Genomic DNA, 27,160 nt, shown 5'->3' with positions numbered 1-27,160 from the left:
TAAGGATAGGTGAGTTGTATCCAATTTTGGCTATTAAGAATACAGTTACTATGAACATGAGTGGTGTTTTGTGTGAGTACAATTGCTCAGTGATGTGGCATGTTAAGTATGATAAGAAACTGCCGCACTATTTTCCAAGGAGGTTTACCCCTTTGCATTCCAACAGCAATGTGTGGCCAATTTCTCAGCATCTTCTCCAGCACTGGTGCCATCACCATTTTTATCTTAGCCATTCTGATAGGGGCACAGTGATATTGTATTGTCACTTTTAATTTGCATTTCCCTAATAACTAATGAACATATTTTTGTTAGCTTATTTCTCATCTGTATATCTTCTTTGATGAAATGTCTGTTCCTGTCTTGCCTCTTTCAAGTCACATGACTTGTTTATTAACTGATGAGATTTAGGAGTTCTTTATATATTCTAACCAATGTCTTTTGTTGATTGTGTGGTTGGCAGATATTTTCCCCCTCTTTGTAGCCTTTCATTCTCTTAACAGGATCTTTCACAGAGTGAAAGTTTTAATTTTAATAAGGTCCAATTTATCCATTTTTCCTTTTATGGGTCATGCTTTTGGTGTTATCTTGGTTCCAAAGATTTTCTTATTTTTTTGTAAAAGTTGCATAATTTTCCATTTTACATTTGAGTATATTAGCCATTTTGCATTACTTTTTGTCTAAGCTGTGAGGTTTAGGGGGAAGCTTATTTATTCATTTGCCTGTGAATGCCCACCTGCTGCAGCACCATTCCTTGAAAGGACTATCCTTCTGTTTTTCACATCTTTGTGGAAAATTGGTCATTTTATGTATTGAAACATTGCTATGTACCCCATGAATATGTACAATTATTACTTGTCAATTAAAAATTTAAAAAGAAATAAAATATTAGAATATGTATGTGAGGTAGTGGTAAGTCATTCTGGATGTAATAAACCAGGTGCAATGGGTCTGCCTGGGGGGCGGGGGGAAGTGTATTGTATGAAGAATGGCCAGGGAAGGCAGCACTATGAATGTGACAAGCCAACAGACATGGCAGCATTCAACAGGGCACTTAGTGGATGTTCAGAAGGGAACCAGATGTGTGTCCACAGGGTTGTGCTCCCTGCAGTGGGGCCAGTGAGTGAAAGGCCCTGAGGCAGGCGGTGCCTGGCACGTCTGGGCTGCCCCAGAAGGGAGGAGAGCAGCCACAGCCGGGTCAGGAAGACAGGGAGACAAAAGCATTGGACATAACCGGGGCTGGGGTTTGTGAAATGAGTGTGATGCAGGGAGAGGGGCAGGAGACGGGAATGAGAGGGAGCAAATTGTGACTGCACTCAGCTTGGTAGGAAGAGGTGCCGCCATGGGGAGGGTGCGGTCGTAGAAAGGCAGTGGATGAATGGGTTGCTGGTATCAGGTGGGGTGCTGACATTGCTGGAGTCAGGAGCCAAGGGGAATGGGCAGGGGAGAGGGTGATGAGTTGGGGCATGGTGTAGGGACCTGCAGTCTCTGGCTGGGATGGGAACAGGGCTTGGGTGGCTCCTCTCTGAGTGGCTGGAGCAGAGAGAGGCCTAGTCACTGAGGAGACTGAGAAGCTTGGTTGGGGTCACCCAGCTGGAGATGTAAATCCCCAGGAACTCTGACAGGTGGTAGGCAGAGAGACAGGCAGAAGCTGGGTCATGGGCAGGAGGTAGGTTGGGGGCTGGGGCGCTGACAGGGGTGGGAGGAGGTAGGGGAAACGCAGTGGGGAATAGTGAGGAGGGAGGAGGGGAGGAAGTTGGGAGGGAAGCGGGAGGGAGGTGCTGGGGGTGAGGTGGGAGGGAGGGCAGCTCTCCCTGACTGCTGGAGCCCTTGTGTATGGCCCAACCCACACCTGGGTGTCCTTGACTGTTCTGGGACCGTGGTCTCCTCTGTGACCCTAGCTCCAAGGTCTCAGCCCCAGAGCCAGTCTGGTAGTCAGACCCCATTGTCCCCATTTGGCAGCAGCAGGTGACCTTGCTGACTTCAGTGCCAGACTCCCCTCTTTCAGAATAGGCACCCCTGTTTCTGCAGCCCAGGTCTGCCCCTTCCCAGCATGAGAACATAAACACTCCAGGCGCCTGGATGACCTCTGCCTGCCCTCTCAGCCCCACGTGCTGGGGGACCTCCGGTGGTGCAGGGATCCCTGGCCACACTTGCAGGATGGCCCTGTGTGGGGTGCCAGCGAGTAGCAGAAGTCAGGAGCCTCCCTCCAGCCTTCCTGTGGCCCCTGCTGGCTTTCCCCTAGCCACAGTGTGCTCTCACTTCCAGTCCCACGCAGCCCCTCCCTGTCTCTGTCTGAAGAATCTGCTGACCACACCATCTCCTGACCAAGCCACTTCTTCCTACAGACAAGGGTTGTCTCAACAAGCATGTGCCCTGTGACCCCATCACAATCGAGGGACAGAGCCAGCCCACTGCCAGACTCCAGCCAAGCATGAGGCGGCTATGCCTTGGTCAATGGGGAGCTGCAGGCATTGCAGAGGGTCACGGGGTACCCTGCTGGGCATTTGGGCAGAAGACTGCCAGGCCATGATGGCAGCTTTACCTCACACTGCCATCCTCATGCCCTTCCTCCTCCATGGGTGATGGGGCGGAGAGAAGGCATGGCACTGATGGGCCCCAGGGAAAGAGGATCAGCAGATGAGGTCCAGTGCCGTCGGGGCAGTGGCACTTCATGCTTAGGAAAGGGATGAGCAAATGGATGGGAAGCCCTTGCAGAAGCCGGTGGTTGGTGTAAACCTGACATGTGGGACAGATGCCATGAGGACAGTCCGACTGTGTCCTTGGGTCTGCGCTGAGACAAAGCCTACCAGCAGGGCTTTGGGGCAGGTGGGTGTCTGGACCCCTGTTTTCTCAGTGCGTCTCCCCTGGTGGACCAGGCTCCCCGCAGCTGACAGCTCCTAGTCTTGAATGGTTCTCCACGGAAGCTGGCCCCTGGTCTCTCAGAGAGGCGGCTGAGGGCAGCATTGCACAGAGAGGGCACTTGCCTAAGTGAATGGGTCCAAAATGGACATCTGGAATGGGAAAGTGCAGATGCCTGCATGCTACCCTGAGATTCTGACTCGGGGGTTCTGGAATGGGGCCCAGGCATCTGAATGTTCAGAAGCCTGCTGGGCAATCCTGATGGTCAGCCAGGTTGGGCATTTTTAGTGGCCTAGATGGCCCCCAAAGACTATATCTCTATTCAGCAAGGCAGCCTCTCCTTTCTCTGGCAGCCCAAGGACTGAGGACTGCCAGGTGCTGTCACCTAAGTCCCCTCCCGGATGCCTTCAGCTCAGGAGAATGCCTATACCCTGGGCTTATACACAATGCTGAGCCAGAAGCCCTGGGGCCAACCCCAACAACATGGGCCCCACACTGGGCATGCCTCCTTCTCAGCAGTGCCGTGAGGACCAGATAGGCTTCCTGGACATCGGCTTTCCTGGAAGAAAAGCCTTCTCGGGAAAGGATCACTCCCAGGCCAGGCCACAGCCGACGAGCAGCTCCACCCCAGAAGAAGGGCTGTTCCCTTTCCCCCAGTGACACAGGCACTGCTCCTGCCCAGCATGCATTCCTGGGTTTCTGCTGAGAAGACCTGGCAGGAATCTAAGATGCTGAACATTGCTGCTTCTGGCCCTTGGATTGGTTTCCTGGCAAACACATTAGCTGTAAAGAAAGGTTCAGGCTGATTATTTCCTCCTTTGCAGCTGACATTTCCCAGAGTTCCAGGATAAAGTACAGAAGGAAGCCCTTCATCCGTTTCTTTGATTTCAAGCAAAATTGTAGGTAAAAAAGGGTCCTTCTGTGGATGCAAACTTCAGTGCACACCTGGTATGGTCAGATGGCCCGTGTCTCAGAGGACAGGAAGGAACTTTACCTGGGATGGACAAGGCTTGGGTTCCCATCCTGTCTTGACTTCATTTTACTGGTTGACCTTGGGCTGGTCACATCCTTCTAAGGGCCCCAACTCCTCATCTGTAAAGAAACAGTGTGGGAGGAGATGGTCTCCCGGACCCTCAGGCTCTAACACGTATGCCTTTATGAACCACTGAAAGTTGTGTTAAGGTGCATAAAACCACTCTGTAATAACTCATCCCATGTTGCAAATAGCCGATAACTGTTATAGGGAGACAGAAAAAAAGGGCTCTGCATCAAATAAGTAACAACACTGTAGGAAAGGACCCAGTTGGTAGGTGGACCAGAGATTAGGTATGCCTCTGTGTATTAGTCTGTTCTCATGCTGCTAATAAAGACATACCCATGACCAGGTAATTTATAAAGAAAAAGAGGTTTAATGGACTCAGTTTTACATGGCTCGGGAGGCCTCAAAATCATGGCAGAAGGTGAAGGAGGAGAAAGGCACATCTTACATGGTGGCAAGCAAGAAAGCATGTACAGGGGAACTCCCCTTTATAAAACCATCAGATCTCATAAAACTTATTCACTCTGATGAGAACAGCACAGGAAAGACTTGCCTGCTCCCACTGGGTCCCTCCCACAACATATGGGAATTATGAGAGCTACAATTCAAGATGAGATTTGAGTGGGGACACAGCCAAACCATATCACTCTGTATGACTTAGGATGCTTTGGATAGCAAGAAGTAGAAAATCCTACTGAATATGAATTAAACTCCAAGAGTAGTTACTTTTTATTTAAGAAGAATTATGAGTTAATTCGGCAACTCGATGATATGATCCAAGAGCCAAACTTTTTTTTTTCATAATACTATGATTTTAATAGCCCCAAAGAGCATATCAGGACTCCATTTGTTCATATTTAAAATCAAGCAAAACTATAATATGTTATGTAAAGATACAAAAATATGTGATTCAACTATAAGGAAAAGCAAGGGAATAATTAACAGATTACAAGATAGTCATTTTTGGAGGGCTGGTAGATCAAGAGCGCATATGTGTATCTTATCAAAGTTTGTGATTTGTCTTTCTCTTTGAGGGTTCTTTTGATGAACTAACATTTATATTTTGAATAGTCAATTTATCATTTCTTTTTTTTGTTCGTTTGTTTTTTATTATACTTTAAGTTTTAGGGTACATGTGCACATTGTGCAGGTTAGTTACGTATGTATACATGTGCCATGCTGGTGTGCTGCACCCACTAACTCGTCATCTAGCATTAGGTATATCTCCCGATGCTATCCCTCCCCTCTCCCCCCACCCCACAACAGTCACCAGAGTGTAACATTCCCCTTCCTGTGTCCATGTGATCTCATTGTTCAATTCCCACCTATGAGTGAGAATATGCGGTGTTTGGTTTTTTGTTTTTGCGATAGTTTACTGAGAATGATGATTTCCAATTTCATACTGGCAAAACGAATCCAGCAGCACATCAAAAAGCTTATCCACCATGATCAAGTGGGCTTCATCCCTGGGATGCAAGGCTGGTTCAATATACGCAAATCAATAAATGTAATCCAGCATATAAACAGAGCCAAAGACAAAAACCACAAGATTATCTCAATAGATGCAGAAAAAGCCTTTGACAAAATTCAACAACCCTTCATGCTAAAAACTCTCAATAAATTAGGTATTGATGGGACGTATTTCAAAATAATAAGAGCTATCTACGACAAACCCACAGCCAATATCATACTGAATGGGCAAAAACTGGAAGCATTCCCTTTGAAAACTGGCACAAGACAGGGATGCCCTCTCTCACCACTCCTATTCAACATAGTGTTGGAAGTTCTGGGCAGGGCAATTAGGCAGGAGAAGGAAATAAAGGGTATTCAATTAGGAAAAGAGGAAGTCAAATTGTCCCTGTTTGCAGACGACATGATTGTATATCTAGAAAACCCCATTGTCTCAGCCCAAAATCTCCTTAAGCTGATAGGCCACTTCAGCAAAGTCTCAGGATAAAAAATCAATGTACAAAAATCACAAGCTTTCTTATACACCAACAACAGACAAACAGAGAGCCAAATCATGAGTGAACTCCCATTCACAATTGCTTCAAAGAGAAGAAAATACCTAGGAATCCAACTTACAAGGGATGTGAAGGACCTCTTCAAGGAGAACTACAAACCACTGCTCAAGGAAATAAAAGAGGATACAAACAAATGGAAGAACATTCCATGCTCATGGGTAGGAAGAATCAATATCATGAAAATGGCCATACTGCCCAAGGTAATTTACAGATTCAATGCCATCCCCATCAAGCTACCAATGACTTTCTTCACAGAATTGGAAAAAACTACTTTAAAGTTCATATGGAACCAAAAAAGAGCCCGCATCACCAAGTCAATCCTAAGCCAAAAGAACAAAGCTGGAGGCATCACACTACCTGACTTCAAACTATACTACAAGGCTACAGTAACCAAAACAGCATGGTACTGGTACCATAACAGAGATATAGACCAATGGAACAGAACAGAGCCCTCAGAAATAATGCCGCATATCTACAACTATCTGATCTTTGACAAACCTGAGAAAAACAAGCAATGGGGAAAGGATTTCCTATTTAATAAATGGTGATGGGAAAACTGGCTAGCCATATGTAGAAAGCTGAAACTGGATCCCTTCCTTACACCTTATACAAAAATCAATTCAAGATGGATTAAAGACTTAAACGTTAGACCTAAAACCATAAAAACCCTAGAAGAAAACCTAGGCATTACCATTCAGGACATAGGCATGGGCAAGGACTTCATGTCTAAAACAACAAAAGCAATGGCAACAAAAGCCAAAATTGACAAATGGGATCTAATTGAACTAAAGAGCTTCTGCACAGCAAAAGAAACTACCATCAGAGTGAACAGGCAACCTACAAAATGGGAGAAAATTTTCGCAACCTACTCATCTGACAAAGGGCTAATATCCAGAATCTACAATGAACTCAAACAAATTTACAAGAAAAAAACAAACAACCCCATCAAAAAGTGGGCGAAGGACATGAACAGACACTTCTCAAAAGAAGACATTTATGCAGCCAAAAAACACATGAAAAAATGCTCACCATCACTGGCCATCAGAGAAATGCAAATCAAAACCACAATGAGATCCCATCTCACACCAGTTAGAATGGCAATCATTAAAAAGTCAGGAAACAACAGGTGCTGGAGAGGATGTGGAGAAATAGGAACACTTTTACACTGTTGGTGGGACTGTAAACTAGTTCAACCATTGTGGAAGTCAGTGTGGCGATTCCTCAGGGATCTAGAACTAGAAATACCATTTGACCCAGCCATCCCATTACTGGGTATATACCCAAAGGACTATAAATCATGCTGCTATAAAGACACATGCACACGTATGTTTATTGCGGCATTATTCACAATAGCAAAGACTTGGACCCAACCCAAATGTCCAACAATGATAGACTGGATTAAGAAAATGTGGCACATATACACCATGGAATACTATGCAGCCATAAAAAATGATGAGTTCATGTCCTTTGTAGGGACATGGATGAAGTTGGAGCCAAACTTTTTGTTTTCCTAGCTGCCATCATCTGGATGGATCACATTCTCTTTCACAGCTACAAAGCAGCTGCCACTGCTCCAGGCATCGCACTATCATACAACAGCATCTTGAGCAGGAAGTAGTAGAGGACAGAGGCAGTTTAACCTCAGTCACCCCCTGCACACATCACCTTAAGTTTCATTGGCCAAAACTGGGTCACATGATCATGTCCAGACCAGTGACTCACAAAGGTGAATGAGATTGCTATGATTGGCTTAGATCTGTCTTCAGTCATTCCCTGGGGCTGAGCACATTGCCATGTGAGAGAATTAGGGTTCTGTTGACAAGCCATAAGGGAGGACTAGCTTCTTGGCCAGGCTACAGATACACACTGTGGCTTACCATCATTCCCTTTCACCCATATATGCAATTTGCTCTCAAAAGAAGGGCCCTCAAAACTTATCTGAGTACTGCATGCAGCTCAGAATCAGGGCCATTGGGATTTGTGCAGCCTCTTCCTCAGTTCAGCACTTGATTCCTAGTCCCAAGTAATTCAAGCTAAAATATTGCATTCTTACCTAACGAGCAGGCAGAAGAGAAACAGGGTTATTGCAATAAACTAGAAGAGAAACAGAGTTACTGCAATAAACTCTGCCCACTGAGGAAGGGAAGACTATGATAAACACAGTGACATAGGATATACCATAACCAGTGAAGGGGTTAAGGAGGACTCCCTCTTCTCAAGATCCAGTTTTGCTCTCTGGGAGTACCTGCCTTTTCTGTTTACCTGCATGGTTTTACTCAGGTGGACAATAGGGTGTGCATCTCTCCTAAAAAAGGTTTCGGCCATGCATGTCTCTTGATTCCAGCTCCCAGGGTTAAACAGTTGCAAAATCACATGGGATAAGGAGACTATCCCATGTGTGATTCATGGAATAGCCATGACTCACATGATAAGGTAGATAATTTGATGTCTTAAAAGCATATTGGATACTACACGGGGTTCAGATCAGGACAAAACAGCATAAACCCATTTCTCCCTGCCCCTGCCCACCCATCACAACTATAAACCCTGGAAATCATGCCAAAGAGCCAAAGCAGAACTCTGAAGGGTGAAAGAGGAATTTGAGCTGGATGGAGACCTTGGGAATGAAGAAACAGCATAGGAGTAGTCTTACAACCCCTCCCAACAGAAGAAGGTGACTCAGCCCTGCAGCCTAGCAACAGAAGGCAGTCCAGGCTCATTCCTCCCACAAATCAAGCAGGAGTCACCCCGACAACATCAGGCAATCCCAACACACTGGTAAGGGGGATCAATTGGGAGACCCATTATAAGTAAGTAGCTACAGGAAGCACCTTTCTTTCCCCCCAGCCTGAGATGCCCTTTTTCCAGTGAGGTGGGCAAGTGGGCAGAGCCGCCCAGAGAGCTACAGCAGGTGGCCTGGTGTGGATCCTCTCTTTGTACCTATGGGCCTAACAGTCTCCTCCCTCACCCAGGGGCACAGGGCTTTAGGGGCAGAGTAAGAAGATGCCCCATACCACAACCTCAGCAGCCCAACCTGTAAGAACCCCTTTTGCCCCTTCAAGCGGCACTGGCACAGGCCACGGGGACATACAGTTACAGAAGATACACCAAGCAAGCAGGCCAAAGTCATGCTGCAAAGATGGAAAATTAACCCACCATTGGAACCACAGCACACAAAAGCAGGCCAGCACCTGTGTGCTTAAATAGAGTGACTGTCTACTAAAAATAGAAGATTTAAATAGCATCCAAGGCACTTCTGACAAATAGACAAAATGTCCAAGACACAATAAAATATCACCAGTCAAAAAAAAAAAAAAAGAAAAAAGAAAATCACAACTTGAATAAGAAAAAAAAAAACTGACACCATCACTGTAATGAAACAAATGATGGAATTTTCTGTAAAGAATTTAAAACAGTCATTATTAAAATGCTTCAACAGTCAGGTGCAGTGGCTCACTCCTGTAATCCTAGCACTTTGGGAGCCCGAGGTGAGTGGATCACTTGAGGTCAGGAGTTCGAAACCAGCCTGGCTAACATGGTGAAACCCTGTCTGTACTAAAAATACAAAAAAATTAGCCCAGCACGGTGGCAGGCACCTGTAATCCCAGCTACTTAGGAGGCTGAAACAGTAAAATCACTTGAACCTGGGAGACAGAGGTTGCAGTGAACCAAGGCCGCACCACTGCACTCCAGCCTGGGTGAGACAGCAAGACTCCATCTCCAAAAAAAAAAAAAGCTTCAACATTCAATTACAAAATATTTTGAAATAAATGAAAAAATAGGAAAGAAATAGATGTTATAAAAAGCAACCAAAGGGAAATTATAGGTCTGAAAAAATCAATAACAGAAATGAATGGGCTCAATAGTAGAGTGGAGATGATGAAGGTTACAGTTAGGTAACATGAAGATAGATCAATAGCATTCACCCAATCTGAACAAACTAAAAACAACAAACAAAAATAAAAAACAAGATGAAGTCCTCAGGGATCTGTAGGAAAATAACAAAACTTTGAAACTTCCAGTACTTGTATGGTCAGAGTCCCAGTAGGAATAAAAAGGGAGACCTGAAAAAGTATTTGAAAAAAATAGTTGACAACCATCCTAAGTTAGATGAAAAACACAAACCTAGAGATTCATTAAAATGAGCAAAGCCCAAATAGGATACACACAAAGAAATCTAGGACAAGGCACATCATAATTAAACTCTTGAAACCTAAAGACAAAGTTAAAATCTCAAAAGCAACTGGAGAGTAGTGACACCCTATGTGTGGTGAATACCATTTGGATGACAGCAGATTTCTCAGCTGGAACCATGGAGGTCAGAAAGAAGTGGCACAATATTTTTCAAATGCTGAAAGAAAAGAACCATCAACCATGAATTCTATATCTGGTGAAATTATCCATCAGAAATGAAGGGGAAATAAAAAAATTGTCAGATTAAAGAAAACTAAAAGAATTGGCCACCAGCAGACCTACTTTTAAATAATGGCTCAAAAAATTCTTTACATAGAAAGAAAATTATAAAAGAAAGAATTTTGGAGCATCTAGAAAGAAGGGGAAACAATGGAAGGAGCCAAAATATGGGTTCAAATAATATAGTATTTTTGTGCTTATAAGTTTTATAAATAACATTGGATTACTGAAGTAAAAATTGTGACACTATCTGAGACCAAAAGTAATGATATTTAGAAGTGGGGAAGGAAAACAAACCTAAGTGGAAGTGAGGTTTTCACATTTCACTCGAAGTGAAATTTTTAGGATACCATGTTGATGCCAGATCAATAGAATCCACTCAGTCTGAATGATAGAGAAAATCTAGACTGAAAAGCAAAACAAGAACAGAGCCTCAGGGATCTGTAGGAAAGTAACAAAATTTCCAACATTTGTACGGTCAGAGTTCCAATAGAGGAAAGAAGGAAGACCTGAAAAAGTTTTTGAAAAGTACACTATTCTAAGTCACATATATGTATGTGGTAATACTCAACCACTAGGAAAACCATACAATGAAATATTCTCAAAATACTATAAATAAATCAAAATATTATCCCACACATATTCTCAAGTAATCTGCAGGAAGACAAGAAAAGAGAAATAGTAACGAGAACAATAGGAAACAAAACCCAAATAATAAAATGATAGACAAGCTATTAAGTAACATATTAATAATTAGCATAAATGTAAATGGCCTGAATACCCAATCAAAACATAGCAGTTGAAAGTGAAAGGATGAAAGTTAAAGGATAGGAAAAGATATACCATACAAACAATCAAAACAAAGCACAGCAAAAGGGGCTATCGTAATATCCGATAAGACCAAATTCAGAGTCAAAAAAATTACCAGAGACAAACAGGAACATTACGTATTGATAAAAGGGTCAGTCCACCAGGAAAACAAAACAATCCTGAATTTGAACAAACCACGGAGCCTTGAAATGCTTTAATGAATAGAGATAAAAGGAGAAATAGACAAATACATTACTAGAGTTGGAGACGTCAACACTTTTCAAGAATGGATGCAACCACTCTACAGAAATTCATCAAGGATATGGAAGATCTGAAAAAAACAACCAAGGAAAGGGGTCCCACTGACATAGAACACTATGCCTGAGAAAAGTAAATATGCATCTTTTTCAAATCTGCATTCACCAATAAAGACCACATCCTAGGCCATAAAGCAAACATCAGCAAATTTTAAATAAATGAAATAATACAGAATATGTTTTCTGACCACAATGGAATCAAGCTAGAAATCACTAACAGTCTGAAAACAGAAAAATCTCTAAAGAGGTGGGATTAAACAACACACTTCTAAATAATCCATGGGTTGACTAGGCAGTCTCAGAGGAAATAAAAGTATACTTAGAACTGAATGAAAATGAAAACATAACATATCAAAGTTTGGAGTGCAGGCAAAGCAAGGCTGACACTAAATGTTTATATTAGAAGGGAGGAAAGGTCTCAATTTCATAACCAAAGTTCCTACCTCAAGAAACTAGTAGAAGAGCAGAATAAATGAAAAGAAAACATAAAATCAAACTTAAAGAAATACCAGCAGAAATCAATGAAAAAGAAAGTAGGAAAATATGAGCATTTCCCAAGAGTCCTCCTAGTTTCAGTGATTCACTAGAATCACAGGACTCAAATGCAATCATAGTCACAAATACAATTTGTTACCACAAAAGAATATAAAGCAGCATCAACAAAGGGGGAAAGGCTCATAAACAAAGTTCAGGGAAGACCAGGTGGAAGCCTCCAGGAGTGTCTTTCCATTGAGCTTCACGAGACTCACTTAATTCTCCCAATACAAGTTGTGACATGTGCAAAGTGTTTCCAACTGGGGAAGTTCATTAGAGACTGATTCATAGCTTCCAGGTTCTTATTGGGAACTACTCCTACAGGCAGCCTCTGCCTGGCCCTACCCAAATTTCAAAAGGAAAGTGAATGCTTAGGATAAACAGGCTGTTGATACAAACAGTTCAGGTGTAGGGAACCGCTTTCTCATATGTGGAAACAGCGAGAGTTCTGAAATCTAAGTTTCTAGGGTCAACCTGGTAAACAGGCCTTTCAAAGGATAGCAATCTCAGACCTCCTCCTTTTGTGCAGAAAACAATAAAATAAATCAATGAAACAAAAAGCAAATTATTTGCAAAACATCAAGAAAAAATTTAAACTTTTAGCCAGGCTGAAAAAATGGAAAAGCTAGAAGACACGAATGATCCATATCAGGAATGAAATGGGATAGCATTACATATCCTGCATCAGTTAAAAGGATCATCAGAGAAGAAATAGTGTAGACAACTTCATGCTCATGAGTGTTACGACACAGAAGAAGCAGTCCACTTTGTTGAAAACCACAAATTAAAACTCAACCAAGATTAAATAGATGATCTGAATACCTTTAAATCATTAAAGACATTTATTTTGTAATTAAAATATCTAGAAAAAAATGCTGAGACTCAAATGGTTTTCTGGTTAATTCTACCAAGTAAGTCAATAATTAGTACAATTTTAACAATTATAAGAGGAGAAAAGACTTCCTAACTCATTTTATGAGGATAGTGTTAAAATACCCTGATACCAAAACCAGAAAAATATAGTACAAAAAAGGATACTGAAGACCAACGTCCCCCATAAACTTAGACCCAATAATTCTCTATGTAATATTGGCAAACTGAATTCATCAATGTATAGAATTATAGAATGTTAACAAGTGGGATTTATTTCAGGAATGCTCTATTCATTCAATATGCAAAAATTAATATATTTCACCATATCAACAGGCTGAAGAAGAAAATTCATATGATTATATCAGTTAAGGCAGAAAAGGCATTTGGTAAAATCTAAGACCTACTCATAAAAAAAACTCTCAGCAAGTTACTAATAGAGAGAAATTACCTCAATTTAATAAAGAGCTCCAGCAATGATCCTACAGCTAACATCATACTTAGTGGGGAAAGAACAATTGCCTTCCCCCTAAGAAGTGTTATAAGACAAGAATGTCCTCTTTCATCACTTTTACTCAACAAACTGGAATTTTTATCCACTGCAACGAAACAAGAAAAAGAAACAAAAGACACACAGGATGGGAAGAAAGAAATAAAATTATCTCTATTTGCAGATGACATGATTATCCATGTGCAAAATCCCAAGGAATCTCCAAAAATATCCAAGAAGTAATCAATGTATTCAAATGGTTGCAAGATATGAAATCAACATTCAAAAATAAATTGGATTCCTATGTAGTTAACAATGAAATGCAGAAATCAAAATTTTAAATGTTGATGATGAACATCAAATAAATGAAGAGACATGTGGTGTGCATGAATTGGAACATTTAACATAGTAAAAGTGCCGATTCTCTACCAATTAATATATAGGTTTACTGCAATTCCTACTGTAAACTAAAAATAATTTCCTCCTAAGTTGTTGTTTAGGATCCTAATTCTAATTTGGTGGTGCATTCTAAGGAGTCTTTTCCACTGGCTTTCCTCCCAAAATTAATCAGAAAAGTGCTTATGTGTTGTATAGCTAATTGCTGTAAGGCTGCAACTAAAACCAAGATTACAGTAGCTCAATGCATGGAAGTTAAAGATAAGTGTTTTTTAAGTGGCAATGAATGCTTGTCCACATCCGTTCCTATCTGGTCTAGAACATTTAATTGGCTATAAGTCTTCTGACTCTAAGTCCCTCAGCCATAGGGAGTCCATCAAGGAACAGGATGGACCTCGGGCAGGCTGCCATGCCACCCAGGCAACACTACAGGACTAAATAAAAATGTGGTGGCTGGCCATCGATGTTGCCCCTGGCAAATCTTGGTTAGAGGAGGTGAATGTAAACCAAAAATAAAATTCAAAGTCCCCCTCTCACCATCTGAATGAACCACTCCTCTTGGCCAAGGACATGCCAGAGTTAACCTGAAAATCTAGTTCAGGCCATGATGGAAGAAGGGGTTGGACATGCCTCATTACACCCTCCAGCACTAACATCAACACAGCATTACACCCTCCAGCACTAACATCAACACAGCCCTTACATCTGATAAGAAACATGTACAATCTATTCTCTCTGAAGCCTGCTACCTGGAGGCTTCATCTGCATGATCAAACCTTGATCTCCACAACCCCCTATTGTAACCCACGCATTCCTTTCTACTGATAATAATTCTTTCAACCAATTGCCAATCAGAAGACTTTTAAATCTACCTATGATCTGGAAGCCCCCCACTTCAAGTTGTCCCACCCTTCCAGATTCAACCAGTGTAAGTCTTACATGTATTGATTAATGCCTTATGTTTCCCTAACATGTATAAAAGCAAGCTGTACCCCGACCACCTTGGGCACATGTCATCAGGACCTCCTGAGGCTGTCACGGGCACATCCTTAACCCTGGCAAAATAAACTTTCTAAATCGATTGAGACCTGTCTCAGATACTTTTGGGTCACACTATGAAAATTCATCAAAGATTTTTTTTTGTAGAAACAGACTAGCTTATTCTAAAATTTATGTGGAAATAAATGTAGAGTAGCTAAAACAATCTTGAAAGAGAAAAATGAAGTGTGAGGAATTACTCTACCAGGTAGCAAGTGTTAATATACAGCTACAGAAATCAAAGACAACTGGTTCCTGCATAGATCAATGGACCACATTAGAGGATCCAGAAACAGACACTTATAAATATGCTGAACTGATTTTTGACAGAGGTACAAAACCAATGCAATGGAGGAAGAATAGCCTTTTAAATAAATATTTGATTTATTGGATGTAAAAGAAAGGAAAGGAAAGGAGAAGGAAGGCGAGGAAAGGGAAGGGGAAGGGAGAAGGAAGGAAAGAGAAAAGGAAGGAAGGAAGGAAAAGGAAGGAGGGAGGAAAAATGAAAGAGAGAGAAAGAGAGGGAGAAAGGAAGGGAGGGAGGGAGGAAAGAAAATAAAAAAGTTATTATTGATCTAAACCTCACACTTTATACAAAAAGTAATTCATAGCAGATCACATATGTAAATATAAAATGCAAAACTATAAAATTTGGGGGGAAAGTAGGAAAAATTCTTTGGAATTTAGGGCTAGGCAAAGAATTCTTACACTTGACATCAAGCACAGGATCTATAAAAGGAAAATATGATAAATTGTACCTCATCGAAATGAAAAACTTTTGCTCTATGAAGACTCTGTTAAGAGAAGGAAAAGGCAAACTGTGGAACAGGAGAAAAAATTGCAGATCATATATCCAGCACAGGACTCGCATCTAGAATATAATGAGCCTCCAAAATTGAACTGGAAACAAAAACAATTCAATTCAAAAGACATGAACAGATGTTAAAAGGATATGCATATGGTAAATAAACACATGAAAAGATTTTGGAACTGGAGGGCAGATGAGCAGTTGCCAGGGCCTGGGGAACTGTGCCAACGTGGTTATAAAAAAGCAGCCCAGGGATCCTCTGGATTGGAAGTGCTCTGCATCTTGAATATAATGGTGGATTCATGAACCCACACAGCTGAAGCAATTGTGTAGAGCTTAATACACATGCATATACATAAATGACTGGAACTAAAGCTGGGGAAATTTGAGTAAGGTTGGTGGCTGGTTCTGATGGTATACTATTGTTTTACAAAATGTTACCATTGGGGAGATGGGCAAAGGGTACAAGGGCTCTCTTTCTCTGTATTATTTCTTGCAACTTCACATCAACCTACATTTATCTCAAGAATTTCAATTTAAAAACAAAACAAAATAAGCATGGTGGACTCCCAGTCTCTTTGTTTCTGGCAAATTTCCCTGCTACTAACATGAGCTAGGGAAGCCTCTAGATTTTGTTAAAAGAGGTGGCATAGTAGTTCAATGGGTAACAACCAGGATTTATTTTTTCTTTAAAGAATAGAAAGTATCACAGTATATTCCAAAGTAGTGAGGACAAAGATTGTTTTGTGATGTGTTTGTGTGTGTGTGTGTGTGTGTGTGTGTGTGTGTGTAATATGGTTTGGGTGTTTGTCCCCTCCAAATCTCATGTTGAAATGTGCTTCCCAAAGTTGGAGATGGGGCCTGATAACAGGTGATTGGATCATGGGCAGGTCCCTCATGAATGGTTTAGCACCATGGCCTTGGTGAGGAGTGGAGGGTGCTCTGAGTTCACAGGAAATCTAGTTGTTGTGTGTGGTGGGGCTGGGGGCAGTGGCTCATGCCTGTAATCCCAGCACTTTGGAAGAAGGCAGAGGCAGGTGGATCACCTGAGGTCAGGAGTTCGAGATCAGCCTGACCAATATGATGAAACCCCATTTCTACTAAAAATACAAAAATTAGCTGGGCGTGGTGGCATGCGCCTGTAATCCCAGCTACTCAGGAGGCTGAGACAGAAGAATCGCTTCAACCTGGGAGGCAGAGGTTGCAGTGAACCAAGATTGCGCCATTGCACTCCAGCCTGGGCAACAAGATCAAAACTCTATCTCAAAAAAAGAAAAAAGAAAAGAAAAGAGTATGTGGTGCTTCCTGCCACTCTTTCTTGTTCCCAGTCTCTCCATGTGATGCGCCTGCTCCCCTTTGCCTTCCACCATGATTGGAAGCTTCCTGAGGTCCTCACCAGGTTCAGATGCCAACACCATGCTTCCTGTACAGCCTACAGAACCGTGAGCCAACTAAACCTCTTTTCTTTTTAAACTACCAAGCTTCAGGTATTCCTTTATAGCAATGTAAGAACGACTATACGGTGTGTAAGTGGAAAGATGACATTCTTTCCCAGTTCATACAGACATAGATTCTGGGGTGCACTCTTAGCTACTCAGTCCCCTTGCACCTCCAGCTCTCTGCCTTCTGCTCGATAGAGAGCCCTGGCTGCTTCTGCTGTTGCCTCCTCTCCTAATGACACTGGCTTTCCCAGATGCCCACAGGAGTGAAGGCCGTGCTTTCAACTTGGCCTTCATCACACCTGTGGTGCGAAGAGTATGGCAGCTGCCACTCTCGTGTTCAACCCAACCAGACCCATGGAGGCTCTGCCTGAAAATACAGGTGTTATTTGCTGAGCAGCAAACGTTAACTGATGAGAGACAGAAGATGGAAAGAGGTAACAGATAAAGCCCTTTTCCTCTCCTTGCAGCAGACCTTTCTGAGATGTGGTGCTCCATAGAGGTTCTCCAGTGCCATCCTGCATGGCCAAAAACCCACTGTGCTTGCAGAAGCGGCATAGCCAGCTGGAGCTGGGAACACGGTTCCCCAGGTTTGCGTTCCTCCTCCCCTCCCTGTTCCCACCTCACTGGAAATAAAGCAAGAGTCCCAAACCTTGCCTCAGGCTATGCACTCCAGGAAACCTGGACTAGGACAAAACAGGTTTATGCAAATGTATATCCAGCATACACAAATACTGTTTTTGTACACTTGCATGCACACACGTAAAAGTGTGTCATATTCAGGCACTAGACCACAACTGGATCCCAGTGTAAAACATATTTCTATAGGTTGTGCTTAAGAGTTTTGCAAGTCACTTTCACTGCACCTAGTGTAGATGGATCTTCAGCCTGTGAATTCCTGTGTTCTCACAGTTGCCCTCACCAGGCTCTGCCAATGCACACAGTCCTGGGCTTAGCGGCTTTCATCTTGGAGGCTGGGAGTGATCTGCAGGATGGCATCTCCTTGGTCTGCCCTCTGCCTTCTGAACAGAGTCTGGGTTCTAGCACCCAGTCTGAAAGGGCAGGAAACCATCCAGGTCTGCCCAGTTGGCATGAAGCTGACAGGGTCCTGAGAGCCAAGGAAGGAGAGGGGCCCTGGGGAATCCTCACTACTCCTGAAGAGCCTGGTTCCTGTTGGGAATACCTGGGAGAACATGACACCTTTGGGGGCCAGTGGGGCAGAGTGTAGAAACAGAAACATAACCCTCCCTACTCATGGACACCTCCTGCCAATCAGCCCTTGCATTGATGCCCAGGATTTCCTGAGATTTCTTTCTGCTCAGCACAGCCATAATCTAGTGGGCCAGCTGCACTCCAGGAACCTGCGAAAGGAGAGACAGATGGCAGCCAGACTAAAGGACACGGCCCACCCCAGCTCTATGTCTGTCCTTGCCCCGGGCTTCAGTGTCCTACCTGATCCCAAAACAAAACTCCAAATACACATCTTGAGGCACAGCTGCTGAAAGGGCATGTGCTTGCTGTGTGTGCACTCTGTGGCCTTTCGTAAGATGATCTTGACCTTGCGATGGTTGGCCAGCCTGTCTCAGAGAAGGCCCTGCCACATCTTATTCTGGCATCACACGTAAGTTTTATTCCAAGCCAGAGACAGTCAGCAGATTTCTCAGTTCCCAGAAATAGAAATCAGAGCACTTTTGCACCCATCTCCAGAAATGGCCTCTGGAGCACAATTAGGGGACAGGAGGGCGGACAGGGATGCTGCTGAAGGAGTTGGCAGCCAGTGACACAGAGCTCAGCCCCCGTTCCAATATTTCATACCCCATTGCCCCTCAGCCCCAAGCCCACCCTTCCATACTCCGCCTTTGACAAGGAGCAACGAGTCTGCCAGCACCGTTCCTCAGATTTCCTCCCCATCTGACTTCCTCCATCCTGGCTCTCCTCACTCCACCAAGTGCCATATCAGACTTTCCATGGCCCTGCTCAGGAACCCAAATATGCTCATTACATGGGTCTTAGAATAAGGGAGCCTGGGGAATCCCAGCCAACGCCTTAGGGCAGCAAAGTGCATGAATTCTGATCTGAATTTTGATTTTCTCTACGGTCTCATAGAAGCCATTTATTCTCTGTCTTTTTGAAAGCAGGCAGAAACATGCCTTGGAAGACATTAAAGAGAGTAACTTCATTTTATCAAATGTGAGTTGAGGTTAGAAAAGTCAGTCATTTGTCTAAGTTCTCAAGGTCAATTGGTGTCAGAAGCTGGAAAAGAACCCAGGTCCCCTGATTCTCAAACAGATGGAAAAGAAAGCTGAGTAGAAATATCGGGGCCAGTAGTGAAGATCTTGATAGCGAAAAGAAAGCATGTGACATGATGTGGATAAAAGCAGGGGCCTGGGAGAAACAGAAACTGCCCTCGAGCATGCTGTGGGGTGCTGGTGCATGCATGCAAGCTGGGTGCTCGCCCAGCTACCCAGAGAAGCCTCTGCTTGCCAACAGCTGGAAAGAACATCCCCCTTGAAAGACAAACAGGCCTATGTTGAGCAGGGCCTGACAGCTGGAGAGTCCCAACTGAGAGTCCCCTGGCCTCTCCTAGGGTCTTGCACTCTCTCTATGAGTCTTAGGCTGCCTTTCCTGGAAACTCACGTGTATTTAGCAGAAGCCATACCCCTACCCAGGACCACGGAGAGGGGGACAGGAGGCAGCACATGCCTGTGTGAGTCCAGCAGCATCTCTCTTCAGGGTCCCCTCAACTAGCCAACTCCACTCTTGCACCTCCATTCCTCTCTAGCTGACGTCCTTGTCACCTTCTTTGTGAATTCCTCCCACAGCAGTAATCATGCATGCAAATGTATTTGCCCCTACTGTCTCTATCACTAGGTGCTTTGCATGAAGAACTAAATAAACTACAAGAATCCAGGGACTGTCCCATATGCTACCTGGTCATTCATCAGATCCACGATGTGCTATGGGAGGTATACATAGACAGGAGGCTGCGGTGCTGTGATGGCTAACGTTATGTGTCGCCTCAGCTAGGCTATGACGCCCAGCTGTTTGGTCAAACACCAGTCTAGATGTTGCCATGAAGGTATTTGTCAGGATTCAACATATAAGTCAAAGTGATCAACATTGATTTAGCAATGTTGTGATGCAATCAACATATTAATCAATAGACTTTGAGTAAAGCAGATCACCCTCTAAAATGTGGGTGGGCCTTGTCCAATCAGGTGAAGGCCATAAGAGCAAAGACTGAAGTTTCCCGAAGAAGAAGGAATTCTGCCTCCTGACTGCAACACAGAAACCCTGGCAGAGCTTCCAGCCACTGCCCTATGGAATTCAGACTCACGACTGCAACAACTCCCCTTATCTGAGTGTGCAGTATGCTGGCCAGCCCTACAGACTTCACACCGGCCACCACCACACTGACAGGAGCCAACACTTTAAAGTCACTGTGGGTGTGTGTGTGTGTGTGTCTGTCTGTCTCTTTTGAGTCTGTTTCTCTCGAGAATTTTAACTGATGCAGGTGCATTCGAGGAGGTCACCTACAGGCAGGGCCCCTACAGTCCCTCCAGACAGCAGCTATCGTGCAGCGTCATTGCCGCAGTTTTTGCTGTGAAGGTGGGGAAGTTAAAATATAACAGCAACAACAGTAGCAAACATTTGTGGTGTGTTTTCCATGGGCTGGAAACTGTTCTGAGCAGTTTACAGCATCATCTTGTTTATTCCTTATAAGACTCCATGAGGCAAGTACATTCTTACGCCTCTTTTTCAGAAGAAATGATTACAGATGAAAGAGAGTAAAAAACTTGTCCCCTGACAGACGCACGGGCAGACGGCCTCCAGAGCCAAAGCCTGGAGTGTGGACACAGGGAAAGGCCGAGTTCCTACCCACGGCCCTTCAGCTCCAAAGTCAGAGGAACTTCTTAAATCACCATGATTGCAAGACCAATCATGTAGGAGACCAATCTTCCAGTAGGAGATTTGAACAGCGGTCCTCTCCCATCCTGGTTCTTTACTGTGGTCATTCAGCTCACCAGTAGGCTTGCCCCTGCAAGAAGGCACCCCCATCCCCACCACAAACACGGCCATGCCTTCCCTGTGATGTGCTGTTTCTCAGTGTAACACAGTGCATCAGCATCAAGCTTGTTACCAAACACATCTCCTGGCAATTTCTCCTGCTTTTAATTGCATTGCTTGCTGTGTTCCTCACACAGCCTCAGTCAAAAGAAGCCAGCTTACCTCTCCCATGGGATTCTTCTTTTCTGGATCACACAAACTACTTCATGGTTGCTTTGCAAGAAAGCCTGGAATTGTCGCCACCCCTTCAATGCCAAACCCATGCATCACTAATACGAAAGTTACACGCCTTTGCTGCTTCCTCTCCTTTATATGCACACAATTAGTTCTTTGTTTCAATGCCATATCATGATATTACCTTTGGGAAGACACTTTTAATGCTAATTAAACTTAATAGATACGGTACCAACAATGCACATGTGTAACTGAAGCGACACTAGTCGTGGACAGGGAGACCGCACAACATATCATCCCACTATAGCACTATTGAGGATAAAAGGGGTACTGCTAATAATTATTACAGGGAAATTCACATAAGCCAGGACTGCCCCCAGCAAAATGGGACATGGAAATACTCAAGTTATGACCAATTTCATTTGTGTGCAAGCAATGACAATTTTGTTACAACTGTCATCTCCTGGACATCGTTATGCTACATTATCAATTGCAAGATGCATCACATCCGATTGCAGAGATGCTAAAAGATAGGGGGTGAAAGTGCATCTTAGTATTGATGAATTAGAATGTCTTTGTCAGTTGGGGAGGACCTCTTCCCACCCGCAGGGGCTGTGTTCTTTCCAGCCTCTTGTCTTTCTCTCTCCTCTAGTTGTAATAGTCACTTTCCATCTATGAGTTGTTACCTCTCCTAACATGTGGATGAATTGCAAGAAGCCATGCCCTGATCATTGCACCCATCCTGATTGGATGGCCTCAGCCTCTCTGTGAACACAGGAGCCAATCTGTAGTCAGGGGCACCAATGGGGAGGCCCTCAGCCCCATTCACTTCCATCCAAGGGCAGAGTGATGCCCAGGTTCCAGAGCAACCACTCCTATAACAGGAGTTGGAAGGTGGGAAGCGGTGGCAAGAGGCCAACAGTGTCCCTCCCTCTTTCAACCCCTCCTCCAATCAGTAGCCTCTTCTTCTGTTTCACATGCCCACTATAAGGGTGCCGGCTCTTGGTCTCCTAGAGGAGTAAAAATCAGTGCACAGGCAGGTAGTTTGGCTCAAACAAGCTCAATGCTAGCTTTGTTAAGCTGGATTTGTTGGTTATAGATTTTTAGGTTGTTCATATGCGTTAAGCGTTTCTTCCACCTGCCCTTCCCTCTGTCTGTGGGACTCCCCCCTCCTCCTCCACCACCACTTCACTCAGCACTGCAGAACCTGGACCCTAAAGTCCAGGGACCTGGGTTCGAGCTAATCTTCCTGCCAGGTTCGAGTCCATACCCTTCCATTCCTTCGTGCCTCCGCCCCTTAGCCTGGGAGCTGGAAACTGTGAACAGGACTCACCCCCAGAGGTGTTTTGAGGTTTGATGAGTTAATGTCATGAATCCCTGAGAACCATGCCTGGAAATGGTCAGTACAGCGTGAGGACAGCTCTATTAGAATCACTCGTATTTGCTTAGTGGAGGTCTATGAATTCTCTAGCTTTCAGCTCAAATGTCCTGTTCCCAGGGGAGGCCCCTGCTATGAGCTCCAAGTGTCACCTACACAGGTTTTGTCGATGTTTGCCGTCCAGTTTGCCCTGTGTCAATGCTTCATCAATGCTCTTCTGTGCCCCTGCCCTGGACCATGAGCTCTCTGAGGTCAGTACCCATGCGGTTTTGTTCATCAGTACACCCCAATGTTTCCCAGTACAGTGTCCCGCATGGAGTGTGCTTACATTAAAGATTTGTGGGATAAGAGGGTGAATGATTAATAGATGTCGCCACCATATGTATCACATTAAAATAAATCTGCATGCTTTGTTGACTTGAATAGGGAATGTGTGAGCTCTGATTTATACATGGACTCTCAGGAGATTGAGGAGAGGCCAACATGGGCCTTTGCCCCTATCAGGGCAGTAAACCTGGCAGTTCTGCTGCTGTCATTTCCTGAGGGGCCTGCAGACGGAGGCTGCAGAGAGGAAAAAAGCCGGCATGTTCTAAGGAAGCCCTTAGTTTCTGGATGTTGGGAAATCTGTGTTCGGCCTGAGTGCAGACATGAACTGAGGGCCAGGCCTCCTGCCTCTAAGGCTCAAGAGAAGGAGCCCAGCACTCTGGCCAACCTCGGAGCAAGCAAATGGAGAAGCATTGCCATGTCTCCAGGCAAAGCAAGGTTGGACGCAGTGAAGCTTAGTGATGAGGACTGGGGAGGTGGTTGGGGGCAAGTTGGGGCGGGGTGGGGGGGCTTTCACATGCTGGCACAATGCCGTATCTAATTTGATTTGTCACCTGGAACTGGGAGAAAAACTAAATTTTTTGAGCAGGAGTTTGTGTCGCATTCATATCCCAAAGTCATGTTTGGGTTGGAGGGGGGTGGTGTAGATGATTGGAAAGGAGACAAGTATATATATCGAGCCTCTGTGGGGGCCTGGCCCCAACTGACATACACAGTCCTTTCATTCCATCAGCCTTGTGACAAATGCATTATTATCTGCACAATTAGAAGATGAGACTAAGGATCTAAGAAGTGGTGTCCTTCTCACAAGGACAGTCTGCTTGTAAGAGGCCAGCCAGGACTCAGATTCAGACCCACGCTTCCAAATGCACGCTCCTTCCCTGGGTCCCTACCAGGCCAGACAGGCTGAAGCACACGTAGAGGCTGGGTCAGGGTCACTCATTTGTGAAGCTGTGAAGTGAGGCATCCTGCTGCCAGGAAAGGGAGAGGGGCACCTGGCCCTGGAACACACTGGCTCCTGCTTGCTCCCTTTCCCCCATTTGGGGTGGGGGAATTGCCCACGCTGGGCTGAGACAGTGGGTCAGGAGGATGAAACCCCAGCCATAGGAGGGGCTTTATGGTGGCTTCCCCACACCTCACCCCACCAGTTGGGGATAGACTCATGGCATCTGGCCAGCTCCAAAGAGGCCAGCAATGGCCCAGTCCCACGTGGCCTGTCCTCCTTCTCCCACTCCCTCCCACCCCCAGAAGGAGTCTCTCACCAAGGGGAGAGCAGATCCCAGGGGAGAACGACAGTGGGGTCACCTGTAAGGTCATGAACCTCGCACTGTTGTCTGAATCCACACTATTTGAAATTCCTACTTTGCCTTTGTATTTTCTTTTAAAAAATATAAATGTAATCTCTACTTATTAAAAATACAAATACAAAAGTCCATACAAAAAGAGAAAGCTTTTTCTTTAACCCTTTCCCTTCCCCAATATCCCAGCTAACTGCTAAAACATATAGACCTTTCTATGAACACGCAAATGTTTGTTTACATAGATACACCTGCATGTGTGCATATGTGAGGTTCTGTATGTGCATGTGCCTGTGTGTGGCACTGTGTGTGCGTGTGTGTATGTTATGTGAGACGCTGTGTGTGCATGTGTGTGTGGTACTGTGTGTGCATGTGTCTGTGTATGTGAGGCGCTGTGTATGCATGTGTGTGTGTATGTGAGACATTGTGGATGTACGTGTATATGTGAGACACTGCGTGAATGTGTGTGAGATGTGTGCATGTGTGTGAGACACTGTGTGCGTGTGAGACACTGTGCGTGCGTGTGAGACACTGTGTGCGTGTGAGATATGTGTGACTGTGTGCATGTGTGTGTGTGAGATGTTGTGTGTGAGGTGTGTGTGCGTGTGTGTGCAGTGTGTGTGTGAGAGACACTGTGTGGATGTGTGTGTGTGAGAGGTTTGTTTGTGAGACACTGTGTGTGGATGTGTGAGACACTGGATGTGTGAGGGTTGTGTGTGCATGTGTGTGTGACACCGTGTGTGCGTGTGTGTGAGATGTGTGTGTGAGAGACACTGTGTGGATGTGTGTGTGAGACACTGTGTGGATGTGTGAGGTGTGTGTGCGTGTGTGACACCATGTGTGCGTGTGTGTGAGGTGTGTGAGAGAGACACTGTGTGTGGATGTGTGTGAGACACTGTGTGTGCGTGTGTGTGAGAGATGTGTGTGACTGTGCATGTGTGTGAGGCGTGTGTGTGAGAGACACTGTGTGTGGATTGTGTGTGAGAGGTCTTTGTGTGAGACACTGTGTGTGGATGTGTGTGTGAGACACTGTGCGGATGTGAGTGCACGCGCGGGGTCATGTTCCCCCTGTTATGCATCCCCTGCTGTCTCCTGTGATGTGACCCTGAGGTCTCCTTGCATGACTGGGCACAGAGCTCTTGCTTCTTTATTATGATCTGTTCACTTTTGCTTCCCCCACAGGGAGCATCTCCAGTTCCCCAGATCCACCCGTGGCCTTGGTTCATTCCGCTCCCCTGCTTGGAACCCCTGCTCAGCATCCACCAGGGCTCCTTACCTGGGCAGTTCCTAAACCACAATGGAGACAGCTCAGCGGTCCTCTGCAGAGTGGCCTCCCTGTCCCCACACAGGGCTGCTGAGGTTTGCTTCCTGGGCTCCCGCTCCACACCCGCAGGGTCTGGGGCTGGCAGGGGAGAAGGCAATCTGAGGAAGCCGACCAACTCAACACGGGATCTCAGATGTCGTCATAGGGGTGAGAGAGTGGACTGCACCCCGTTCGGGTGGGACTGGTGCATGGGTGACGGGGTTTAGCATCTCCTGCTCACCTTTCTGGGCCTTTTTCTCATCATGCAATGCAGAGGATGAGCCCCTTCATCCAGGAAGGCTTTGCTGAGAGCCCCTCCTTCAGGCCCCACACTCTGAGTCCTTGGCTGGGTTTGGAGACAGCTGGTGGGGCTGAGAAGGCTTCTCCACCAGGTGAAGGGTGAAGAGGATCTCCAGGCAGCAGCAGGAATATCCTGGCAAAAGGAGGAGGCACAGCATATTTGGCTTAGGACGCTGCAAGGCAGGTCACGAAAAGAGGTGGACTGGCAAGGCCACCTGACAAAGGCCCAGTGAGGAGAGTCGCTGATGTAATCAGACTTACATTCTAGAAAGGCGGCTGTAGCTGCGGTGAAATCAGAGTATGCCAGAGAAGCATTCATTCCATGTGTGGGGGGAGCCCTGCCGGGAGGCAGAGGCGCAGGGCAGAGTGGGAGCTGGGAGCAGCACTCCCCGAGGTGTGGGGCTGAGGCCCTGGCAGGGCTGGCCCTGGACTTTATTGGAGCAACTGCCTGGCTGAGAGCACGAGTGGCCTGAAGGGCCGGCCGGCCGGCCCGAGGAAGCCCTTTCCGGGAGTTAAAAGAAAAACTTCAGCCTAATTAAATGCAACGGAGTTTCATTGAGCAATTAACGATTCGCGAATCAGGCAGCCCCCAGAATCACAGCAGATTCAGAGAGACTCCAGTGGTCAAATTTACAGGCAAAAAAAAAAAAAAAGTAAAGTGACATACACAAATCGGAAGTGAGGTCCAGAAACAGCTGGATTGGTGACATGTTGGCGTTGCCTTATTTGCACACAGTTTGAACACTCAGCAGTGCACGAATCGTTGAAGTACGGCTGCCGGGATCGGTCAAGACTCAGCGATTGTTACGGGCGCATGCTCCTAAGTTAGGTTTTCCATCTTGTTTGCCTATTAAGCTAGGTTGCAGCTCATCCACAAGAACTCAAATATAGAAGTAGGGAATCCCTCTCAGGCCATATTTAGTTCACTTTAACACAGGGTTGCTCTGCAAAGTTTCCGAGGGCTGTGGCCTCTGGGCTTCAGCCATGACGCAGATGCATTGTCCTCTACTTTGCAGAAAGCACAAGAAAACTGCCCAGCACAGCACTCCAGTGAGGCTGGGGAAGACGTGCACGCTTTCCTAGCTGCTGTTTATCTTGAGGGAGCGGCCTGGCTGGGTCAGCTGGCTTCATTATTTCCCAGGCCGCTCCCTGCAGAGGCCAGCCCGCATATGGGGAAGGTGGTATCTGTGCGAGGCTCTGTCTCTGGTGGAGAACGGCTCACGAGAAGGAGCAAGGATGCCACATCTCCACCCTGGACGTGCAGGAATCAGGAGGACT

At 45.2% G+C, this 27,160-nt stretch overlaps 1 long non-coding RNA gene across 4 annotated transcripts in view; it reads right to left on the bottom strand.

The window, feature by feature from the left end:
- Positions 1 to 26,817, bottom strand: part of LOC104005169 (uncharacterized) — a 75,797-nt gene extending 48,980 nt beyond the window's left edge. For 3 of the 4 annotated variants that reach the window (XR_001716189.4, XR_008546576.2, XR_008546575.2), the window contains exons 1-3: positions 26,144 to 26,671; positions 25,824 to 26,015; positions 25,556 to 25,681 (exon numbers count right to left, since the gene is read on the bottom strand). This is a non-coding gene — a long non-coding RNA (uncharacterized LOC104005169). Of the gene's footprint in view, positions 1 to 25,555; positions 25,682 to 25,823; positions 26,016 to 26,143 lie in introns of all 4 variants that reach the window. The other variant, XR_001716188.4, reaches the window with a different exon arrangement.
- Positions 26,818 to 27,160: the final 343 nt, after the last annotated feature.

The sequence above is a fragment of the Pan troglodytes genome, chromosome 13, assembly GCF_028858775.2.
Source record: "Pan troglodytes isolate AG18354 chromosome 13, NHGRI_mPanTro3-v2.0_pri, whole genome shotgun sequence".
In the NCBI taxonomy this organism is placed as follows: domain Eukaryota; kingdom Metazoa; phylum Chordata; class Mammalia; order Primates; family Hominidae; genus Pan; species Pan troglodytes.
Note: the sequence above shows the minus strand (reverse complement) of the source record. Positions and strands in the feature narration are given on the sequence as shown.